The 22495-nt window shown below is 42.8% G+C and overlaps 1 pseudogene; it reads left to right on the top strand.

Annotated features, from left to right (window-relative positions):
* Positions 1–8847, top strand: part of LOC125081787 (immunoglobulin lambda variable 5-45-like) — a 61974-nt pseudogene extending 53127 nt beyond the window's left edge.
* Positions 8848–22495: the final 13648 nt, after the last annotated feature.

Genomic DNA, 22495 nt, shown 5'->3' with positions numbered 1-22495 from the left:
AGACAGCCCCTATGCTTGTGCTTGAGACAGCATGAAGGACTGTTTTCATTTCCAACCTTATTCTCCAGATCCAACTGTGTTATCAGGAACTCTTTTATGATCTCTTGGCTTCCTCATGAGGAGAGGCTGATTATCATTGTTATAGAGCTGATACAACCAAATGTCACACAGAGCTCCTGGTCCGTGGGCAAATGTAATAATATTCTCTCTAACCCCATTCCCGTCTTACTGATCATTCCCATGTTCCCATATGGGATCAATCACAGCTCAGATTATGCTTTCTACTGTTACCTGTCCTACTCAGATCAGAAGACTTCATCCCCTAAATTTTGTGGATGTTTATGAGGTCAATAAAAAACATGTTTTATATTTATTGGTCACCCAATGCCTAGAATTACTTTGTTTTCAGAAACAAAATGACCCCAATAACTTCTGGGTAACAATGAGAAAAAGGGCTTTGGGTCAGGATGTGTGACCCAGGAGAACCAGGTGGTCCTTTGCCCAATGTCCTACATGCCTCTGTTGCCAGCCTGCGCTTTACTGAATATTTCATGATATCTGAAATCTTAGAGATGCTCAATTTCTTTTTTTTCTCCTGAGATTTGGGAAATGACAACACATATACACTGATGTGAGAAATGTTGGAATCCCTGATTTTTTGCACAAATCTTTTGGAACATTGAACATGTAGGTAACATATTAAATTTCATGAGGTTCATATACCATACATGGATGATGGAGTGTTTGGGAAGGAAGTCATGTTCTGGAAGGAGTAGGACAAGGGACAAAAAGGGGTGAGATAGACAAGATGAGTCATATCCCTGACCTTGTGTTGGATATGGGTGAAAGCTGTTCGTTGTCTAATAATCTATTGTCTACAGTTTAACTTGAATATATAAAAATGTATCTTTATATTTTATTTTTTATCCCCTCTTGAAAATTCTGTGTGTGTGTGTGTGTGTGTGTGTGTGTGTGTGTGTGTGTGTGTGTGTGTATAATTTGTATTTGTATTTATAGATTCTCTTTGGCCATCTGTGATAATATGTGTATATCAAAGTAATGAAGAACTACTGATTGCCACTCAGAGTTACCAAAATACATGTTTTCTCTATGATCACAAGTCAAAACCCATCTCCCCAGAGACTGAGGAGGACATGGCTTAGAGAAGGGAAGGGGCTGAAATTCAGGGTTTTGTATTATTTTAAATTTTTTTCAAGATTTTATTTATTTATTTGACAAACAGAGATCACAAGTAGGCAGAAAGGCAGGCAGAAAGAGAGCGGGGGAATCAGTCTCCCCGCTGAGCAGAGAGCCTGATGCAGGGTTTCATCCCAGGACCCTGGGATCATGACCTGGGCATCAGAGAGCAAGGGGTAGGGCTTTATGGTGGGTGGGGCCAGAGCATGAAGGTCACTTTAAGGACGGAGGGGTTTGGGTTTTCTGCCAAGAGCAATGGGAAAGTCACTAGAGGAGGGGCCTGCCTGAGCTCAGACAGGAAGATCCCTCTGCCTGCCTTTAGGACAGAGTATCTGAGGGAGGCTGATGGTCCTCATCACAAGAATTTAGTAGAAGGCCTTTGAAGATAGATGTTTGAAGAATATTTGCACGCTGAAAGCTGAGCTGGATCTGTGGGACACTGAGGAAGGGAAGGTTTATGGAAGCAACTGCTCAGACACTGAAAACATCTGGAAAACACTAACATCCACATTTAACTTCTACTGAACTATGATAAAGTATAAAAAAATATAGATAAGGATTTTTTTTAAATATAAAGAAATTGTATGACACCTAAAACAAACATCTGCCAAAAAATGTATGACAGAGATAAGTACAACCTATAAATGTGGGAATATAAACTCAATTCTTAAATTCTATATATATACACATACATATATATATGTACATATGTATATATATACATATTAAAAAATTAAAAAGTGTGTATATGTGTGTATACACACATATATATGTACATATGTGTATATATATATGTATGTGTATATACATGCGTGTGTGTATACACACATATACACACTTTTTAATTTTTTTAAATTTTTTATTGTGTTATGTTAGTGACCATAAAATATGTCATTAGTTTTTGATGCAGTGGTGGTATATATTACACTTCTGCTGGGTAAATTTTAGTGAAGCCCACAGAAGCCATTATGTGTATTTGTTTATTTACTTATTTTTTCTACCCATCCTTTAATAAAATGAAATCTCCACTAACATTTTCAATGCAATGTTTAAAATGTTTTCCGCATTTTCCTCTTTAGAATATGACACTGAGCATGTGTATTCCTACAAAATCCCCTATGTCTTTCCTAGAAACAGCCCATATGCTTTCATCAAAGCAGCTCAGGTGTTCACCCCCATCATGGCTCTGTATCACCTGATGTGATGCACACGTGGGTCATTCAGCATTTTCTAGAATGTCCTCTAACTAATTATATATGTTCATATTTACACATCCCATGGGCCAAGCCTCATCCAGGAGTGAGAACTTAACAGGAAGCAAGCACAAGCATTTGATTCATCGTACAGCTGTCCCCAACCATTGAAAGTTCTCTTTACACCACTTAGCTGTTATAAAACACTTACATAAGTACCTGCTTTTACTGATAAGGGAAATCTGAAGACGATTTTCAGTTTTATATTAAAGAAAGAAAGAAGAGCCAAACTAACATTCAGCATTTATTTCTCAGGGAGACTCTACAAAACTGTGCATCACTCAGAAAGCAGGAGGGGAGCCATCCAGCTCCTTCCCAAGAACTACACCCAGCAGCTCAGTGTCAGGACACCAGCACTTTGAACTGTGTATGTTATCATATTTTCTTTATCCCCATTTGTTTTTGCACATCTGACAGCAAAATGTGTCCTTAGGTATAAGAGAAGCCTACGACAGTCTTTTTGAGTCTGGAAACATGCAAGTCTGTGCATATAAATTAATGTTAATTGCTTCTTTGTCTTATGCCATTGTGGCTTACTATAGACCTTAGAATGATGTATTTTCAGAGAGCAGGAGAAACGTACTAAAAATTGTACGGTGGATGTGTGTATACACAGGGAATTGAGGAGCTGCAGAAATCAGCTGGGCAATCAGGGTTTTGGGGTATAGGGACTGCTGCAACCTGTTACTGGCAGAGCAGGATGTGGGACTGCCCTGTGATCCCTATATGGAGGTTTACTCAGGTACATTCACTCAAGGGAAATGACCTGGGGCCTGGGACCTGCTCTCCTTGATGGGGACTCAGCAGCTGTGTCTTCTCTGGTCTTTCAGAGTCCCCTGAGAGGGAGCTGTGTGGTCTCAGCAAGTGCTTCCTCCCTGTGCTCTCCCCAGGGGTTGAAACCAAACACCATCCTCCTGAGTATGTGGTGTGAACTGAGCTCCACCACCAGGGCTCAGGGAGGGGCTGGGCTGTCACTGGGTGGACCCCATTTGCATGGACATCCCTGTTTGTGGCACAGGGTAGAGGATAAAGGAGGCCTGGGCCAGACCAGCCCATTGTGGGGACCAGGGTCTAGGTCACCATGGCGTGGATTCCTATTCTCCTCAAGCTCTTGTCTCTCTGCACAGATAGGGAAAGGCCTCAGAGACACAGGGTACCCCATATGACATTTTCCATGTTCAGGATTTGAGGCTTTTGTTTGTTTGTTTTGTGTTTCCCACTTATAATTCCATCACCCATGAGTGTCTGTATTTGCAGGATCTTTGTCCCAGCCTGTGCTGACCCAGCCGTCCTCACTCTCTGCATCTCCCGGAACAACAGCCAGACTCACCTACACCCTGAGTAGTGGCCTCAGTGTCAGCAACTATGGCATATTCTAGTACCAGCAGAAGCCAGGGACCCCTCCCCGGGTTCTGCTGTACTACTTCTCAAGTACACAGCTGGTGCCTGGGATTCCCAGTCGCTTCTCTGGCTCCAAGGATACCTCAGCCAATGCAGGGCTTCTGCTCATCTCTGGGCTGCAGCCTGAGGACGAGGCTGACTATTACTGTGCAGTCTGGCACAGTGGTGCTGATCACAGTGACACACAGATGGGGAAGTGGGACAAATACCTAAGCCTGCTCACAACCTTGTACTCTGACTCTCTTCCAAATTTAAATAAGTAGAGTACACACTGACTGTACTTGGAAGTAGTGCCTAGATCACAATATCCTTTCTACCAGGTTCCTATACAACCTAAGTGATCTCTCAGGGGGGAAACAAAACAAAACAAAACAAAAAATAAAACGAAGACAACAAAAAACTCATGGTAATGGAGAAACTTTATCTGGTGATCCAAGTGTAAAAATTCAGAGCCTGTTGAGCTCGCATTTTTTCTCTCTTTATGAAGACACATAAACTTTCCTTAATTTTCTTGAACAGAGCCTGCAGATCATCTAAGCAGGTGGACAGTCGTCCACAGCTTGGACCCTGTTCCAACAGGGCTCAGAGCACAGACCCTCCTTCCCTCCATGCTCCTGTGCTCAGGACTGGCTGCGTAGCTCTGTGTCTCAGGAAGAAGGCTCTAAGATTGGTACCGAGTGAGGACTCAGAACAGGAGGCATTCTGGGGGCACAACTGACTTGGAACAGATGCTGGATTCTATCATTTCACTGTGATGTCAGGAAAGGATAGTAAACCCTGGAGGAGCCTTGAGTGTCTGTTTGCAGATACCTCAGTGGGGCTTGTGGGGGTAAAGGGAAGGCTCCAGCCCTGCTATAAAATCCTGAGCCTGCTCTAGGGGAGGTGGGTGAAGTAGATCCCACAGATGTGAGGGACACACAGATGACACTGTTAGGGCCAACAACCCCTGCAGCAGATTTCCAGAGCCCACAGGCACGGACTGTGTCCTCCTCTTTCTTGCCACAATAAGGCTTGTCAGTGATCCAAAGTGTACGGGGGCAAAACAGCACCACAACATGATGACCCCCACAAGTGCACAAGGATGTCCACCGCATGAGCCTTTCCAGGAATATTTCCTGCTATTTATGACAAGTGTTGACCTGCAAGAAATTACCCTAAGTGAAATAAGGCCTACAGGGAAATACAAATTATGTTTGATTTTTTCTTATTTATATGTGAAATCTATAGGAAAAATAATAACAAAAAAGCTGCTGCACAATTTTAGTAATGAGGATGATTTAGAATAGGGTAACACATTTAAGGATGTAAAGGATATTTGTATGCCTACAGCTTCTTAAGTATAATCTGATTGTCAACTAATAATTTATAATTATTACAATATATGTAACAGGGACACCTGGGTGGCTCAATTGGTTAAGCAACTGCCTTCCAGTCAGGTCATGATCCCAGAGTCAAGGGATTGATTCCTGCATGGGATCCCAGCTCCACAGGGAATCTGCTTCTCCTTCTGTCTCCCCTCTCATGCCTTCTCTTAATTTCTCTCCCTCTCAAATAAATAAATAAAATCTTTTAAAAATAATAATATACATAACAGAAAATTTACTGTTTCAATCACTCTTTAATGTGCAATTCAGAGATATTGGTTACACTCCCAATGTTGTGTACCCATTACTACTAGCCATTTCTAGAATCTTCAACATCCCAAGCAGTAACCATGTACCCAATAGGGGGATGTGTAACCTGGATCTGGCCAAGGAGCCAGGGCTTTAGGAGCCCATGCCAATGCAGGAAGCAGCAGAGAGCAGAGGGCAGCATTGACGGGGGCTTTTGGCAGATGTGACCTCTCAGAGGTGGGAGCATTCTTTGGGCTGTGCTTCCTAACCCAGATTGACCATGTGGGTGCACTGAGACTGCCATGGCATGGGCATCAATGTGCCCACTGCAAGATGTCCAGTCATTCTAGCTTTGTGTCCTGAAGTGTGTCAGGAAACATCAGTGAAACTAAGGATCTCATTTGGGGCATCTGCTATACGAGTCATGTATATGACTCTCTGAGTCCCCTCAAAAATCCATGTCGGCTATTCTCCAGAGACCTCCAAAAGTCCCTGTTGTCAGCCTAGGCTCTCCCTGATAGTCAAGAGGAACTTGTATTTATTTTTGTTTTGTTTTGTTTGTTTTATTATGTGGAATTGATCTGTGTGTCTCTAGGCCAATATGATACTGTTTTCAATACTATAGCGTTATAATATAATTTGAAAGCAGGATGTATGCTGTCTCCTGGTTTGTTCTTTCTCAAGATGTTTGGGCAATTAGAGATATTTTCTGGCTTTATGCAAAATTCAATATTTTTTTTCTATTTCTGAGAATAATGTCACTGGAATTTTCATAGGAAATGCATGGAATGTATAGATTTCTCTGGGTAACAGGAACATTTTAATGTTATTTTTGTCACGGAGAGCACTGGATTTAAAAATTATTTGGAGATTGTGTGTGAGGTACAAAGATATTTCTAAGATGATACCCATGTCTGTGGTTCAGAATTTGAGTTGATGATGATGGTCCTAATGAAGCTGAGATACCTATTTTGGGCATGAGTTAAAGAGGTGGATGTTTGTATTTTTTCATTTGCAGGTTTATTTGCTTTAATTCAAAAGTATTTACTGGACACCAGGTAAGTATCAGCAAGCTCCAAATACTGATTGCTGCAAGGATAAAAACAAATTTGTGAAGACCATGAGCACATGTTCAATTTTTATCTGACTCACCATGAAAGGCAATGATCTAATATTTTATATGAAGTTCAGAAGGAACCATTAGAATTTGTAAGAATAAGACATGTAGTTCTTTTTTGAAAGATTTTCTTTCTTTATTTATTTGACAGAGAAATCAGAAGGAGGCAGAGAGTCAGACAGAGGGAGAGGAAGAAGCAGGCTCCCCAATGAGCAGAGAACCTGATGCGGGGCTCAATCCCAGGACCCTGAGATAATGTCCTGAGCTGAAGGCAGAGGCTTAAACCACAGAACCATTCAGGTGCCCCAAGACATACAGCTCTATGTTAAGTGAGAGATGCTAGACAGAAATAAACTCACACATAATACTGTAAAAAAAATTAAATTTAAAAAAATCTTAAAGAAAAAAAAAGAAAAGAAATAAACACACACCAAACACACACACACACACACACACACACACACACACACACACACACACACACACACACATTCTGCCCTTATCAGAGCAGAATGTCTTAGATAACATCACTGGAGAAAATAATTTTGTTAATATTTATAACATGAATACAACCATGTCTGGTACATTAATGGACTGGAAATGGATCACTTCTATGAGTCATAAAATGAGTCATTAAAACATAGCTCAGACTGAGGACAGAGGGCGTAGGAATTTCTTGAACATGAAACTGAATCTAGGAATTTCTGGATCATGAGACTGATTGATGCCCTTGAGGTTCTCAGCCCATGTTCCCAAATGTACAGTGCCACCAGGATGAACCTAGTGTCTGGTGCAGGAAACCCATTCACACCTGGTGTCTCCCCTCATGCCTGGGCGTTCCTGGCTACATCCTGGAAGGGCTGTGTTATTGACCATCTCCTATCAGTGCTCTCAGAGAGGAGATGAGGAAGAACCACGTTTCACTTCTTTATAATTCTGGTCTCTCCTTGAAGAATTCCCTGCACACTGTTATTAATGAACTCTGAGCCATCAAGGACAGAGCAGAAGGTTATGGGGGTTCATCAGCTAGGTTGAAATTCTCCTGATATGAGACAGAGGTTGGCTGTCTCCTCCAGTAGCCCCCTCCTCCCGCCAAAGAAGCTGTAAAGGGACGTGCATGCCCTCTACACGTCTCAGAGTGTGTAGGATATATCCTCCCTGAGGGGCCACTCACCTCTGGCCCCCAAAACACAACTATATAAGTAGCAGGAGCAGCAGAAGGTGATTCATGCTGAGACTATGTCTCTGAAACAAGGACTTGGGTGTGGCACCTGCACCACAGGGAGGGGTCCCTGGGGGATAAGAACCTCATGACCCTATGTAAGGGTGGGTGGTGAGCCAGACAGGATGAAGTCCAGACTGTCCCTCTCTCTACTCAGCTCCAGGATGTCCCTCCAAGTCAGTGGTGAGTCTGGACTCTGAGGCAGCAGGGGGTGCTATGCATTTGTCCCTGTAGGTTTGGGAGGTGGAGTGAGGCATCACCTGGGCACTCAGGCCTGGAACCTTGCCTTGTGTCCTATGCTCTTTGTTCATTGGGGCCCAAGAGAGGTTCCCCAGCCCTTTTCCACACTTAACAGTCCCCAAATTCATGCCAAGGGGTCCCAGGGGAGGGAATGATTTGCATGAAGTGTTCCTCTCTGCTTTTCCAGAAGGGGAGAGGATAAAAAAGGCTTTGTGCAGTGCTTACTTGTGAGCTCAGAATCAGAGCCTGGATATATCCACCATGATCAGGACACTTCTCTTCATGAACTTCCTCACTCTCTGCTCAGGTGACTGGTTCTGGGATGTAGGGGGAGTGATTATGGGGAGCTCCAGGCTATTCCTTCCCTCTTTTTGAGAACCTCTTTTGGACAATTACCAGACAGTCACCTGTGTGGGACTGTTGCAGGCTCCTGGGCAACTGCTACAGGGTTCTGGGCACAGTCTGCACTGACACAGGAAGCTCCCATGTCAGGGTCTATGGGACAGAAGTTCACCCCCACCTGCAACAATGTTGGAGCACGTTTTGTGGGCCAGTACCAACAGATTTCTCACGGTGCCCCAAAACTGGGATCCTTGAAATCACAAGTCCTCAGGGTTCCCAGCTTCATTTTCTGGCTCTACCTCTGGGAACAAGACCTCTCTGACCATCTCTGGCCTGTAGCCTGAGGTCGAGGTTGATTATTACTTCTCAGCAGGGGACCACAGCATCAACAAGGACACAGAGCTGCAGAACCATGGGGACCTGACACAGAAAGCTGCCCCTATTCCCTATGAGTGTATGTGACAAACAGGGAGACTGTGGAGAACCTGGAGGGCTGAGTGCTTGATTACCTGACCACAGAACAAATTTATCTGGAGAGTGACAGTAGCTTCTTTTGCTATTTATTTCCCTAAAACCAAAGCAAATCTATTATAATCTGCATACCATAAATTTCAGTGCTCTAAAGTGTACAATTCAGTGCTCTGTAGTATATTTAACTGAGTTGAGCAACTACCATCAAGATTAAATTTACATTCCCATCACCTGCAGAGAATCCCATGACCCACCAGCAGTCATGCCAGTGTCCCCTAGCACTCAGCACTCTGTGGCCCGCAATTCCCTCCTGTTTGTAGTGATACGTATTGTGCACATTGCAAAGAGACTGAACTCTGGAAAAAGTGCCCTTGTATGTGTTCTCTGTTCATTGTCATGAGGGGCATGTGTATTGTTGTGGGGCATCACTACCATCTGGAAATATGCAGATTACTTCATGTATGTACATGACACCTTGTGTGGAGTCCATGGTAATCTATCTGTAAGGTCCTAACTTTAATGCATGGTATGTTGGAATGTTCATGATTTACATTTCCATAGCACTGTATAAAATAATTATGGATTTCATTTTTTTTTAATTTTTATGTTCCAGTAACAAATATCTCATCAATTTTTAAGGTTTGTTCAAAGTAAATAATTCAGTTAGTAGTTATTTTATTTAAGTAATATTATGTTATTTAGATTTTTTTCTAGTTTTTCTCTCATGCATTTTTTTCTTCACTTAGGGTGGGAGGTGGGTTGTTTCTCTTTTCCCTTTTTCCTACCCCCCTGTGCCTGGCAGACACTAAATTTCCCTTTTCCTTTCTTTTGCCATTATCGTGGTGTTTTCAGGGCTCCCCACCTAAGGTTTTCACCCCATCTGCCCAGAGCACTGCATCTGAGACCTCCTGTCTCTTTCTTGGAGGCCCATTCTGTGGTCAGGGCCCAGGTCTCCCCGCTGTCTTGTGTCTTCACACTCAGAGAACTTTCTCCTCTGATGTTGGTTCAGAACTGCTGCCAGCTTCCACTTCTGCCTCCCACAGACTTTTTTGGAACTGATTATTCTTTCCAGTGAAGCTCATGACTTCTGGGGTTAGCACAGGAGTGAGGACACCAAGGTCTCTGTTTTGTTTGAGCATTTATGTATTCATTTGTTTTCATTTACAGGATGGGAGAAGTTGGCATATGAGCTATCTCATGAGTTAATATGTCATGTGTCCTGTATAGTATAGTTTCCTGTCTTCCTAATTGTGAATGTGTTTTATAATTTCAGTTCATTGCAAGCATTTTGCATATGTATTTTTAAGTATTAACAATTATAAATGCTTTTAGAAAGGATATTTTCTTCCCTAATACCATGGATAAAATAGGATCATCTCAAAGAGCATATATTGAAGTTGTAGGCCTAAGGGCCAAAGAATGTAAACTTTTTTGATAATGGGGTTGTCTCAGATGTAATTAGGAAAGATAAGACGATAATGGGTTGTGGTGACCTCCTAATCTGATATGACTTGTGTGTGTGTGTGTGTGTGTGTGTGTGTGTGTGTGTGTAACAAGACAGCCAGATGGAGACCAGGATGGCACCATGGGTACATAGAGGCAGAGACTGTGGCCCCAGAACTGCAAACAGGGTGTGCCAAAAATTGGCCTCAAACCTTCAATGGTTAGACAGAGGCAAGAAGGTTCCCTCTGCAAGTTTCAGAGAGGACACAGCCAAGCCCTGCAAACTGGGACTGGGTGAGAACCATAGAAATACATTTCTACAGTTTGAAGCCAGTCTGTGGTATATATATATATATGAAATGTTCCTAATAAGTGGAGATATACAACTTAACAATGAAATTACTTCTCAGTTATAAAATTGGAAAACATTAAGATGGAGTTTATCCTCTGTAATACATGTGGTAAAATGGGAACTCTCATAAATGATGGTGAGAGTATAAATTGGTGCATCAATTTTAGAGCATAAATCTTAAATTTTTATCAAACATTAAAGGGGCGCCTGGGTGGCTCAGTGGGTTAAGCCACTGCCTTCGGCTCAGGTCATGATCTCAGAGTCCTGGGATCAAGCCCCACATCGGGCTCTCTGCTCAGCAGGAAGCCTGCTTCCTCCTCTCTCTCTGCCTGCCTCTCTGCCTGCTTGTGATCTCTCTGTCAAATAAATAAATAAAATCTTTAGGGGCGCCTGGGTGGCTCAGTGGGTTAAAGCCTCTGCCTTCAGCTCAGGTCATGATCTCAGGGTCCTGGGATCGAGCCCCGCATCAGGCTCTCTGCTCTGCGGGGAGTCTGCTTCCTCCTCTCTCTGCCTGCCTCTGTGCCTACTTGTGATTTCTATCTGTCAAATAAATAAATAAAATTAAAAAAAAGAGTCAAACATTAAATATGTGAATGGCTTGCATCAATGTTCCATTTTTATAAGCAAATTATTTTAAAAAAATCTGACTGATACATGTAACAATGAATATACTGGCATATCCAGTTCAGAGATGATACAATAACAATTGAGACCAATATGGATATTTCTCCATGGAAACGTGGTCAAATTATGGTAAATTATCCTATGGAATGATTATGAAATATGAAATGAAATAAGATACTTTTCTATCCTTGCAAAGAAATATCATTGATTATATTTTATATGAAAGACAGTCACGGAACACTGGAACTATACAAAAAAACAAGACTGTGTTATGTTTTATATGTATAATACTACATATAACACACACATATAAATTTTCATATCTATTATATATAATTTATATATAATACACATATTATATAAGAATATATGTATAAATTACTAGAGCACATTCTTGAGAGAGATTTCAGTTATCCATTCAGGGAGTAAATGCCTGTGGAACAGAAGTGTGGGTTGTCAATGGATGGTATCATATCAGTTTTATAGACCATTTACAGTTATGTTATTTATTATCATCCCTTTTACCACGAAAAATAATAAAAGTTGACTAAAATACCTTAAATACACCAGGAAACTAATACAAAATATTTTATGTAAGGGTAATATTCAAGAATAAGTAAGAATCCACCAACGTAATCAAGGACAAAAGATATGTTGTATCTGACAGCATGATATTCTCATGACAAAGACAGAAATAAAGGCAAGGTATATGCTGTGGGAGCTCGTGACCCTAACAGGAGACACTGACAACAACAACAATAACCAGTAAGTCAACCTGTAAGGTTAATCCAGGTAGAATTACTACCAAGGCTGAACTAATGGGCTTCTCTGGGGAACTTTAAGGCTTGAGCTTGGTTCAACTACATTATGTCCCAGTATTGAAACCAGCAACAAGGCAGAAGCAAACTGAAATGTCACATAACCCTGAAAATTCTCCTAATATAAATGTTTTAGTTATTTTTCTACCCGAGGGCATTGATTCTCTGGAAAAATGGATGGATCAACCCCAAATCCCACATAGTTGACCTATTCATTCTATCACCCTGGATGGTGACATTAGAAGGATACACCTACAAAGGTCACAAAGTCCTACCAGGGGTGCCTGAGAGTGTGCCATATTCTGTGGGGGAATGTGTCTGAGGTCAGAAGCGGGCACAGGTGGACTTCTCCTGAAGTCAGGGTCTCCTGAGCTCCTGAGCTCAGGGTCTGGGTCTGGGTCTGGGACAGGAAGCCTAGGAAAATCTAAAAATTAGCTTTGCCCACTAGAGCCAGCAGGATCCTCGCTGTCTGTGACTTCCCTGCACATGTGCCTCCAAGGGCCACAAGAGCCCTCAGCTCAGATTCATCCTCCATGGAATCAGAGTAAATTGTCTAGACCTGATATTCATGGAAAGAGAGCTGTGAAGTGGGTGGGGAAGTGTGCAGGGCAGAGCAGGGAGGAACCTCAGACATGGGAGGGGATTGGGTGTTTATTAAGCAGCAGTGAGGAGTCACTGAAGGGGTTGAAGCCATTGGGTGACATGCCTGAGCTGTAGGAAAAGGACCCCTACATATGAATGCCTTGAGGAAAGGGTTTCTGAGGGAAGTAGGAGATTGTGGTCAGAGGCTTATTGTTTAAAGTCCCTGTGAGTCTAGAGATCTGGTGAATACTTGTGCATAGAGCTGATTGTGTTTTAGGGCCTAGTGAGTTCATGATAACTGCACCCCATTTTCCAGGCATGTGTAAATAATAATAAAGTATCCCATTAATCTTCCCACTGAAAGAAAGCAATGGGTACAAAATTGGAAGTTGGAAATAAATTTGGTTACAATACACAAAGTTGGCGAAGCAACAAAGACAGAATCCTGACAAAATTTTCAAAACAGAAATACTCTGAAACCAATGAATTTAGAAGATACAACTCACTTCCAAACACGAAGAGATATGTCTACTATTCATCAATAAATGTTCAGTCAGTCAAAGCTGTTAGGTTTTCAGAAATCACTCGGTCACATCTGATCCTGGCCAAATTGTAACAGCTTCAGGTGAACTTTGAAATGTTTCCTGAATTGCTGCCTCAGGAATATGCCACTGAGCTTTCTTCCTGGAAAAGGTCCAGTCTGACCATTCCCTGAAGATCCCATACAACCCCTCCAACCACTCCACTGTCCTCTGATCAAGAATGTATGACATGATGCATTTACCTATTACAATAACTTCTCTGAGGATGGTGAACACTAATTGGTGATTTATGTACATTTTCGCCTTTCCATAGAGAGGTGTCTCTCTGGAGAGTAAGATATATATATATATATATATATATATATATATATATATATATATATAGTGATCATATAGAGTTTATATAAATCATAGGTTCTGGAGATCAGACATGGGAGTGAGAATAGACAGGTACCTGGTGAGCTGCTGAAAGCCACTGGGCTCTCAGAGCTTTGCTCCATATTGATACAGGTGCATTGTGATAAGCAGGGTTCACTGTGGGACTGCCCTGTTGTCCCCACATAGCTGCTCAGAGAGGAAACTTCACTCAGGGGAGCTGGGCCTGTGTGCTGGACTCTGTGCTTTTTGATGTGGACTCAGAAGCTATGTCCTCTCTGGTATGGCAGAGTCCTCTGAGCAGGGACTTCTGTGTGTTCTTAGCAAAATGCATCCTCTTCAGTGTGTGGTGCGAGCTGAGATCCAGCACCAGGGCTCAGGGAGGGGCTGAACCCTCACTGGATGGACCCCATTTGCATGGACAGCTTCACTTGTGGCAGAGTGTAGAGGATAAAAGGAGGCCTGGGCCAGCCCAACCCACACTAGGCATCATGGGTTGTATCACCATGGCCTGGACACCTGCACTCCTTCTTCTCCTGTCTTACTAGACAGGTAGGGTCAGAACTCCAGCATACAGGGTGACCCCCAAAAGACTCTCCACATTCAGCATTTGAGAATTTTTTCCCACTGCTAATGCCACCACCCATGAGTGTCTGAGTTTGCAGGTTTGCTGTCCCAGCAATGGGAGCAGCTGTCATTAGGCAGTGTCTCAGACAATGAGGAAGTGAGAAAACAAAACAAAACAAAACAAAAAAAACCCCTGGGTATGATCTCTGAGACTCTTTAATTGTGAACCTTCTCTGGAGCCTTCTGTAGGGGAGAATCCTCTGTGGGGAGATGTGTCCTTGAGGAGGGAAGAGTTACACACAAATTATGCTGTTGCCTGAGACAGTGCAGGATCACAGTCCCAGCAGCACACCCAGGTGAGGGAATCAAGCCAAACTGTTCATATCCCAGGTTCTGGAGAGCATGAACAATACTAAACACTTATACATGGAATGCATCAGACCCTCCTCCATGTTGTGTTCCCTTACTATTGTCAGGAAGCAGGAATGTCCTGTTCATTTCAAGATCCTTCTATCTGGAATAAGAATAAAATTGACATGACCAGATTAATAGGAGAAAATCAAATTTAATAGTGCACATATGGGAATCCACACAGGCATGGAAATTCCAAAGACACTCAAGCAAAATGAAGTGTATATGTTTTTTTCTGAACTACACAGGAGGTAGGGGATGAGGTAGGGTCTACTATTCAGTGCAAAGAAATGCCATTCATAGACAGAGGAAGGGGAGTGAATGTTTGGTAGACAAATTGTCTGGATGTACTGGGAAATAATGGGACATGGAGAACCCTGACCAAATAAGCCTGGTTGGGTCCCTCCCTGTTTACCCTGCCTAGTTCATGTCCTAGTGTGGTTGTCTGTGTGGGAAATCTGTTCCCAGAGAAGATGTTCTGCCTCAATTCTGTAATCCACTGAGGGGAAGTTAAAGAGCTTTTCCTGCATCTGCTGGGTTTCAACTGCCTTTGACCTCAAAATAATCTTCATGCCAAAGTGGACCATGTACGACTGCCCTGCCATTTTCCCTTACAGTTCTCTCTTCTGATTCTTCCCTGAAGTCTCACACATTCAAAATTGAGCAACGAGATGGTTTCATCTTGTTGAACTACTTTGTTAGTCTGAAAGCAGGTCAGTTCAGTTAAACTCATTTCTGGAGTCTGCCATGCAGGTAGACTCTCAAAAAGTCCACACTGAGGAAGCAATTGGATAAGCAATTGGATAATTGGCAAGATGCATTTTTATATAAATTAAAATAGACATAGTCTAATGTTTGGAACTCGGGTGCTACCGATGCAGGTTGGCTGGGTCTGAGGACTCAGAGGGGATCCCCCAGGAGCAGCCAGGAGTTTACTTAGCTTCACAGTACACCGGCATCAAACATAAGCAAAAAGACGATGAGAACAGAGTTTATGGAAGACATCAGCCAGATACAGAGTGTCTGGGAGATTCCGAAAGGGAAAGAAAAGAGTCTCAGCTTTGCTTGGGGTCTGGAGCTTTTACTGTTGGGGCCAATTCCACATTAAAACCTGTTAAACCTCTTGGGCCTACCTGGGCCTACTTAGCCATAGTGACTCCATGTTGCCTAGGTAGCCATTTTGTTGTTTAATAAATGCCTCAACAGTTACTGATGTCAGTTCCAGGTAACTGTTGCTAAAACACACACCTAAAACAAGGCCATTCTGTTATTTAATACACACCTCAGCAGCCTGAGGTAACTGTTACTAAAACAGACAGGTAAGAGACATCCAATCAGCCAAAGACATATGTAGATGTCTGTGGTTGTGCCCTATAAAACTAGCCTGTAAGACCAGGGGGGCGTTGTTCTCTTCACAGGCGGCCTTGGCTGGTAGTCTGACTTCTAATGCATGGCATAGAGTAAAGCGTTACATAACTTTCACTTTGTCTCAGTCTCGTTCCTTTGATAATGAAGCCAACATTACTGAGGACTGTGATCTGATGCACGAGTCTTCTCAGGCATCTGGGAACTAGTTAAAACAAAGAGGAGCCCTCCAGTGTCCTATATAAGTCACTTATGCCCTGGAGCCAGGGGTCCCAGTGTGTCACTAGTCTGGAAAACATTCATGATGACCCCACCCAGTCAACCCTTTGATGTTCTCTATTGAGCTGGAAGACTTCAGAGAAACCATGAACACCTTGGCCTTTATAAGGTAGATGCATGTTATCCATAAGTACTTTGTAGGGTGTGGGTGCAGGTCCTAGCAAGAATACCAGCAAGAAAAAAAAAATGGAAAGGAAAGGAAAAGAAAAAGAAAAAAGAAAGAATACCAGCAGGAAAAAGAGGAAGAAAAACAGTCCTTTATATGGTCCTTCAGTTTCCCTGTCTCACTGCCAGTGAGAATATTTGTAAATGTGGGATCAAAAGCATCTTCAGATGAAATGAGGGCAGGACTTGGCAATGTCATAGCTTTCCCTAGTTTGCAGTTTGGATATTCTTTGTAATATTTTTGAGTGGGCAACAGAGCAACACGCAGGAAGATTGTCTGCACATGAGCCCCTGGGATATTTCCCTGAAGTTTACACCAGGTTACTATTCACAGGGCTTCAGGAAGATGGATGTGTTTGCTTCTCAAATGATTTAGAATGTCAGGTGGGAGAAAAATACAATTGTTACCTTGATTACAAGTACCAGCATGTATGAGCTGTATGTTCTGAGGTCATTGCCACACAGCCTTACATGTCTAGTCTTCTATAGATGTCTGCCTGTGTGCTGACAGAACAGATCCTAGGAGGGAATCACTGTCCACAGGGTGTGCAGAACTGTTGTTTCAAGCCAGTGGAAATAATGACAGATGACAAAGATTTTTAGTGTGTAACCCCTCTGTGAAGTAAAGGAGGGCTTCTACACACACAGTGCAGACATGTGCTTCCCATCTTCTCCAAGTTGTGGGAACCTCGGCTGAATGAGAGAGGAGTCTGAAACATTGATCCATTACATAATGGAAATACCTATCATCCAGTGGAGAAGGAAATATGTGTTCACAGAGACCATCACACTCTGGACTTGATCCTGATCTAAAAGAAATGTTTGGAGACACACCGTCTCAGTTCTGACCCACGCTCAGTCAAGGGAGCTGTGGAGAGTCACCCTGAGGAGTCAGAATAATCTGCACTTATGTGATGGGAGGACACCTAAGGGGACCCTGCATGACATTAATGAGGGGACAATGATCCCAGAAGTGGGGAGGCAGAAGCTGTCCCTGATAGACTCTGGTCACCACATCACACAATGGCATATCTGGGTCTGGGCCCTGGGTGGCACACGGGGTCCATTTTTGAGAGGCCCTTGGCTCAGGTTTTAAGGCTCTGAAGTCCTGTCCCCTCCCATGACCATCCCCCTGAAATATCTGGCAGAGGGACCTGACTCAGGGCCAGTGAGGGGTTTCATTTGTATGTATAGGTCCTCTCTCTTTCTAAGGAAGTGAAAAGGAAGGAAGAGAATAGGGGAAGAGGAGAAGGGGAAGATTAGGGGAGGTTATGCCCAGTTGTGGGGCACAGAAGGCAGGTCTCTGATGACCTCCACCATGGCCTGATCAGATCTCCTAATTGCTCTTACTCACTGCACATGGGTCTGGATGTAGAGACAAGGCTAGGGTCTATGGGAGGTCACACTGGGTCCTGCTTCCTACTCTTGTGTCTAGTCCCTAGCATCACCTTCTCTCTCTCTCCCCCTTGAAGAGTCCTGGGCCCATTCTGTGCTGACTCAGTCATCTGCCATGTATGGGACCCTGGGACAGAGGGTCACAATCTTTTGCCCTGGAAGCAGCTCCAACATCAGGCACGGTAATTAAGTGAACTGGTACCAATACATACCAGGAACAACCCCCAATTTCCTGACATATGAGAATAACAAATGACCTTAGGGTGTCACTGATCTGTTCTCAGGCTGGAGGTCTGGCATCTTCAGCTCCTCACCCATCACTGATCTCCAGACTGTGGACAAGGCTCATTATTACTGTTATGCATGTTTCAGTCGGCTCAGTCATCACAGTATTCCAGTCCTGTGCAGAGATAAAACAAAACCCTAGATAACTCTCTGAGAAGAAGGGGGTGAACAGCCCACAGATGGTACTCAACTTAGGCTGGAACTTCTATTTACTCTTTTATCGATGCTCTGGGTCCTAAGTCTATCCAGGGGCACCACCTAGGAGTGAAAGTATTCCTTCACTTCTTTCTCCCTTCTGTACGCAAAGTCACTTGTTGTAGCCCATTTGTAGAAATACAGTCTTTTTGGAACTAGAAACTCCTTGTGCTAATTATCTATTATGGTTTACTTCTTAACTGCTTTATATTAATTTACATTCCTCTGTTTTTTTTTTTTAATAAATAAAACTATCTGACATGTTCTGAACCTCTGTGGGGACTCAGCATGTCCCTGGTCTGCTTGATGGATATGCCAGTTCTCTTTGCATTTAGTAGTATCATTCCCTTCACTTTAACCAGATAACTCAGTTTGATTATGTTTGTTTATGTCATGATTATGTTTGGTTATGTTCATAATCATTTGTATTATGTTGATATTTGTGGGGAATATGGGAAATGTGCCAAACTACAAACGAGATAAGGTGAAACCAAAACAAAATTTCTGTAAAGAAAACCTTGCCTATGAACGTTTGTAGATTTATTCATAATCACCACATGTGAAACCAATCAGAACTTCACATGGATGTTTATACCAGGTTTTTAAAAATCCCTATGACTTGACATAACAAAGTCATTCTACAGTCGGTTATATATTTGCTCACTGGGATATTAGTCAGCATTCTACCCCATGACCCAGCAATTGCACTACTAGGTATTTACCCAAAAGATATACAAATACTGATTTGAGGGGCATATGCACAGTGTTTAGAACAACATTATAAATAATTGCCAAGTACGGAAAGAGCCCAAATGCCCATTGACTGATGAATGGATAAAGAAGTTGTAATATCTATATCTATATCTATCTGTGTGTGTGTGTTTGTGTGTGTGTATAAAGCCAGTGGAAATAGTGACAAATGACAAATATTTTCAGTGTGTAGCTGACATGTACATGTACATGACAGCTTCTAAACACATAGCGCTGGGACGCCTGGGTGGCTCAGTTGGTTAAGCAGCTGCCTTCGGCTCAGGTCATGATCCCAGCATCCTGGGATCGAGTCCCACATCGGGCTCCTTGCTTGGCGGGGAGCCTGCTTCTCCCTCTGCCTCTGCCTGCCATTCTGTCTGCCTGTGCTTGCTCTCTCTCCCTCTCTCTGACCAAAAATAAATAAATAAATAAATAAATAAATAAATAAATAAATAAATAATAAACACATAGTGCTGACATTTGCTTTCCATTGTCTCCATGTTGTGGAATATATATATATATATATATATATATATATATATATATATATATATATGATTGCTAGTCATCAAAAAGAATGAAATCTTGTCATCTGCAATGATGTGGAAGGAACTAGCATGTATTATGTTAAGCAAAATAAGTCAGAGAAAGACAAATTCTATATTATTTCACTCATAAGTGGAATTTAAGAATCTAAACAGGGGATCATATGGGAAGGAAAAAAATAGAGAGGGGGAAACAAACCATAAGAGTCTCTTAACTATGGATAATAAATTGAGGGTTGATGGAAGAAGTGGGTGGGGTGTGAGCTAAATGAGTGATGGGTTTAAGGAGGGCAGTTGTGATGAGCACTGGGCATTACTTGTGAGTGACAAATCAATACATTCTATATTTTAAAAGTTTTGCCATATATTTTAACTAGAATTTAAATTAAAAATGAGCAAAAAATAAAAAAAAACAAACAAGAAATAAGTAAAACAAATGAACTATGAAGTTATCATTGTATACAAGAATTTTAAATACATATTTCTTCAGAAAAAAGAACAGTTAAAGTGCTACATTTAATATAATTATAATTGAAAGGCATTTTACAAGAGCACAAATCTAGAGGTCCTGAAAAGGTCAGTGATGGAGAGGAGGTGGAGGAAGGAGCAGGGGGATGAATATGCAAGAACAGTATTTATGGCAGTGTCACTCTTGTACAGGACACTGTTATGGTGGCCACACCACACTGCTGTGTTGTTACATCTCAGTAAACTCTACAGCACAGTGACAACACCTGAGTTCATGCATAGTCATGTAGGAAGTCCAGGATCCATGATGAAGTGCACAGTGTGATATCATCCCATTCACTGCTCTACAAAGGTAGGAAGCATCCTCAATGAAAGGGTGGGGCAAAATGATGATGACCTGATGGCTTCTGAAGAGGAGTGGAGCCTGTATATCCAGGGATAAAAGAAAGTGTGCTTGAGCCTCTTTCTCCAGTTGATGGACTTGTGTCTGATGCAGTGCGTGATCAATAATTGTGAAGTTCCTGATATGTGCCTGAATTGAACAATGAAGATAATGGTTGTAGATGGTGGGAGCCAACGTTCTCCCTTCAGGAAGAGAAGATCAAGTATTTTGCAGGTCTCAGCCTCTCTATAACCTATGCAGTGCCTGGGCCCACCCACGTGGATCATATTATGGCTGCAAGTTATCATTCAGCTATAAGCATAGGAATCTTTGGAAAATAAAGTCTTATTACTTATAAGACCTGGATATTATATAGCACACCTGGAGCTGCAGAACAAGTCATGTGTCATGAAAGAATGAGAGTATGTCCTCCCTACCAGATGTTTGCACAGAGCCTCAACAGACTGAGAAAGGAGCCTGGAGTGGGAGACAGAGATGGAGATATACATAAAGACAGAGACAAACCAACTTTCTTGGATACCACTCAGTCTTGGGGGCAGATGCACAGGGGCCTCTGCCCATTTGCTCCTTGCACAAAAAAATGAGTTCTGACACCTTGCCACACCTCACACTATTAGTAGAGAAGCACTGGAGCTGTGGAGACAGCTGGAGACAGTCCTCAATGAGGAGCCACAGCAGGAAATTCTGAGTATGGCCATGAGGCTCCAGTCTAAAGAAGGCCCAATGGGACACATTCTCTATGGGAAGGGGGCAGAGGACACAAAGGGCTGGAAACAGGGGGAGTTCTACTCTGGTCTCCAGTCGTCTAAGCTCAGTTAGGTGACCCAGCACTGGGGCAACAAGGCACTCTGAGCCTGCCCCTGGGGTCCATGGAGTGACAGCAGCTGGGAATGCATCATCTGCTTAAGTTGTGGCCCAGAGCCCCAACCTTGGGTCCCTGTGCATGCTCTCACAGGATTGTTTCCCCCACTCTGTGAAATTGCTGTGTCCCATCATGGTTTGAACATCTTGACAACCATTTGATTTTCTCTTCTATGAGCCCATGTGGAGAACAATGTCATTCCTCTCCTGAGACACACTTGAAAGTACCCTCAGAGGATGAAATCCCAAAATGTCACCAGTGGAGGGGTAATCTCAATCTTTTATATGATTTATGTTTTGCAGAAATTCTCATTGTCAAAGGAGTATTTATTTCTCATGACTTGCCCCTCATATCCCCGGTGATTTGAGAGGTTATAATCCCCTCAAGTCACAGATGTGTATCCATGTTTTTTAAATGAGACTCAACACGGTGCTTCCCACAGCTGCTTCCTCCACTTCCTCCTGGGTCCCATTCAGAGCAGGTTCTTCCCTTAGCCTTCTATGTCCTCAGGTCCCCACTCAAGTTACTGAATCAGTGGTCAACTGGGTATTGTCAGAGTCAGGAAAGGAGCACACATTTGCATAAAGAGTAGCCTCCTTTACATGGGGACAGTACAGAGGGTAAGAGAGGCCTGAGACAGTCTGGCTCCACTGTGTAGACAGGCTGTGTCACCATAGCCTGGGCCCTTCTTCTCTTTATTTTCTTTTCTCTCTGCTCAGATAGGGAAAACATATGATATCATGGGATCTTCCAAGGTACTAACAGCCCACAAGACTGAGAAACTCTCAGTGTTAATGCACCATCACCCATGGGTATCTGTGTTTGTAGGTTCCCTGGGCCTTCTTTGCTGGGACACCCTCCCTCATGGAATCTCTGGGAAAAACAGCCAGGCTCACCTGCACCCTGAGCAGTGGTTTCAGTATTGGGAGATATGTCATAGGTTGGCACCAGCTGATGCCAGGGAGTCCTCCCCAGTATCTCCTGAGATTTTACTCAGTGTCAGATAAACACCAGTGTCTTGGGGTCCCCAGCTGCTTCTCTGGCCCCAGAGATGCCTTGGCCAATGCAGGACGCTGATCGTCTCTGGCTTGCAGGATGAGGATGAGGGTGACTATTATTGTGCTGTGCTCTGGGTTCAGTAGGTAGCACTGATGAGCTTATCCAGAAGTGACAGGGCTCTGGCTAAGGCAACTAGGAAAATACTCTACTGAGT

Source organism: Lutra lutra, chromosome 12 (genome assembly GCF_902655055.1).
Source record: "Lutra lutra chromosome 12, mLutLut1.2, whole genome shotgun sequence".
NCBI lineage: Eukaryota > Metazoa > Chordata > Mammalia > Carnivora > Mustelidae > Lutra > Lutra lutra.
This window is presented reverse-complemented; position numbering and strand designations above follow the sequence as displayed.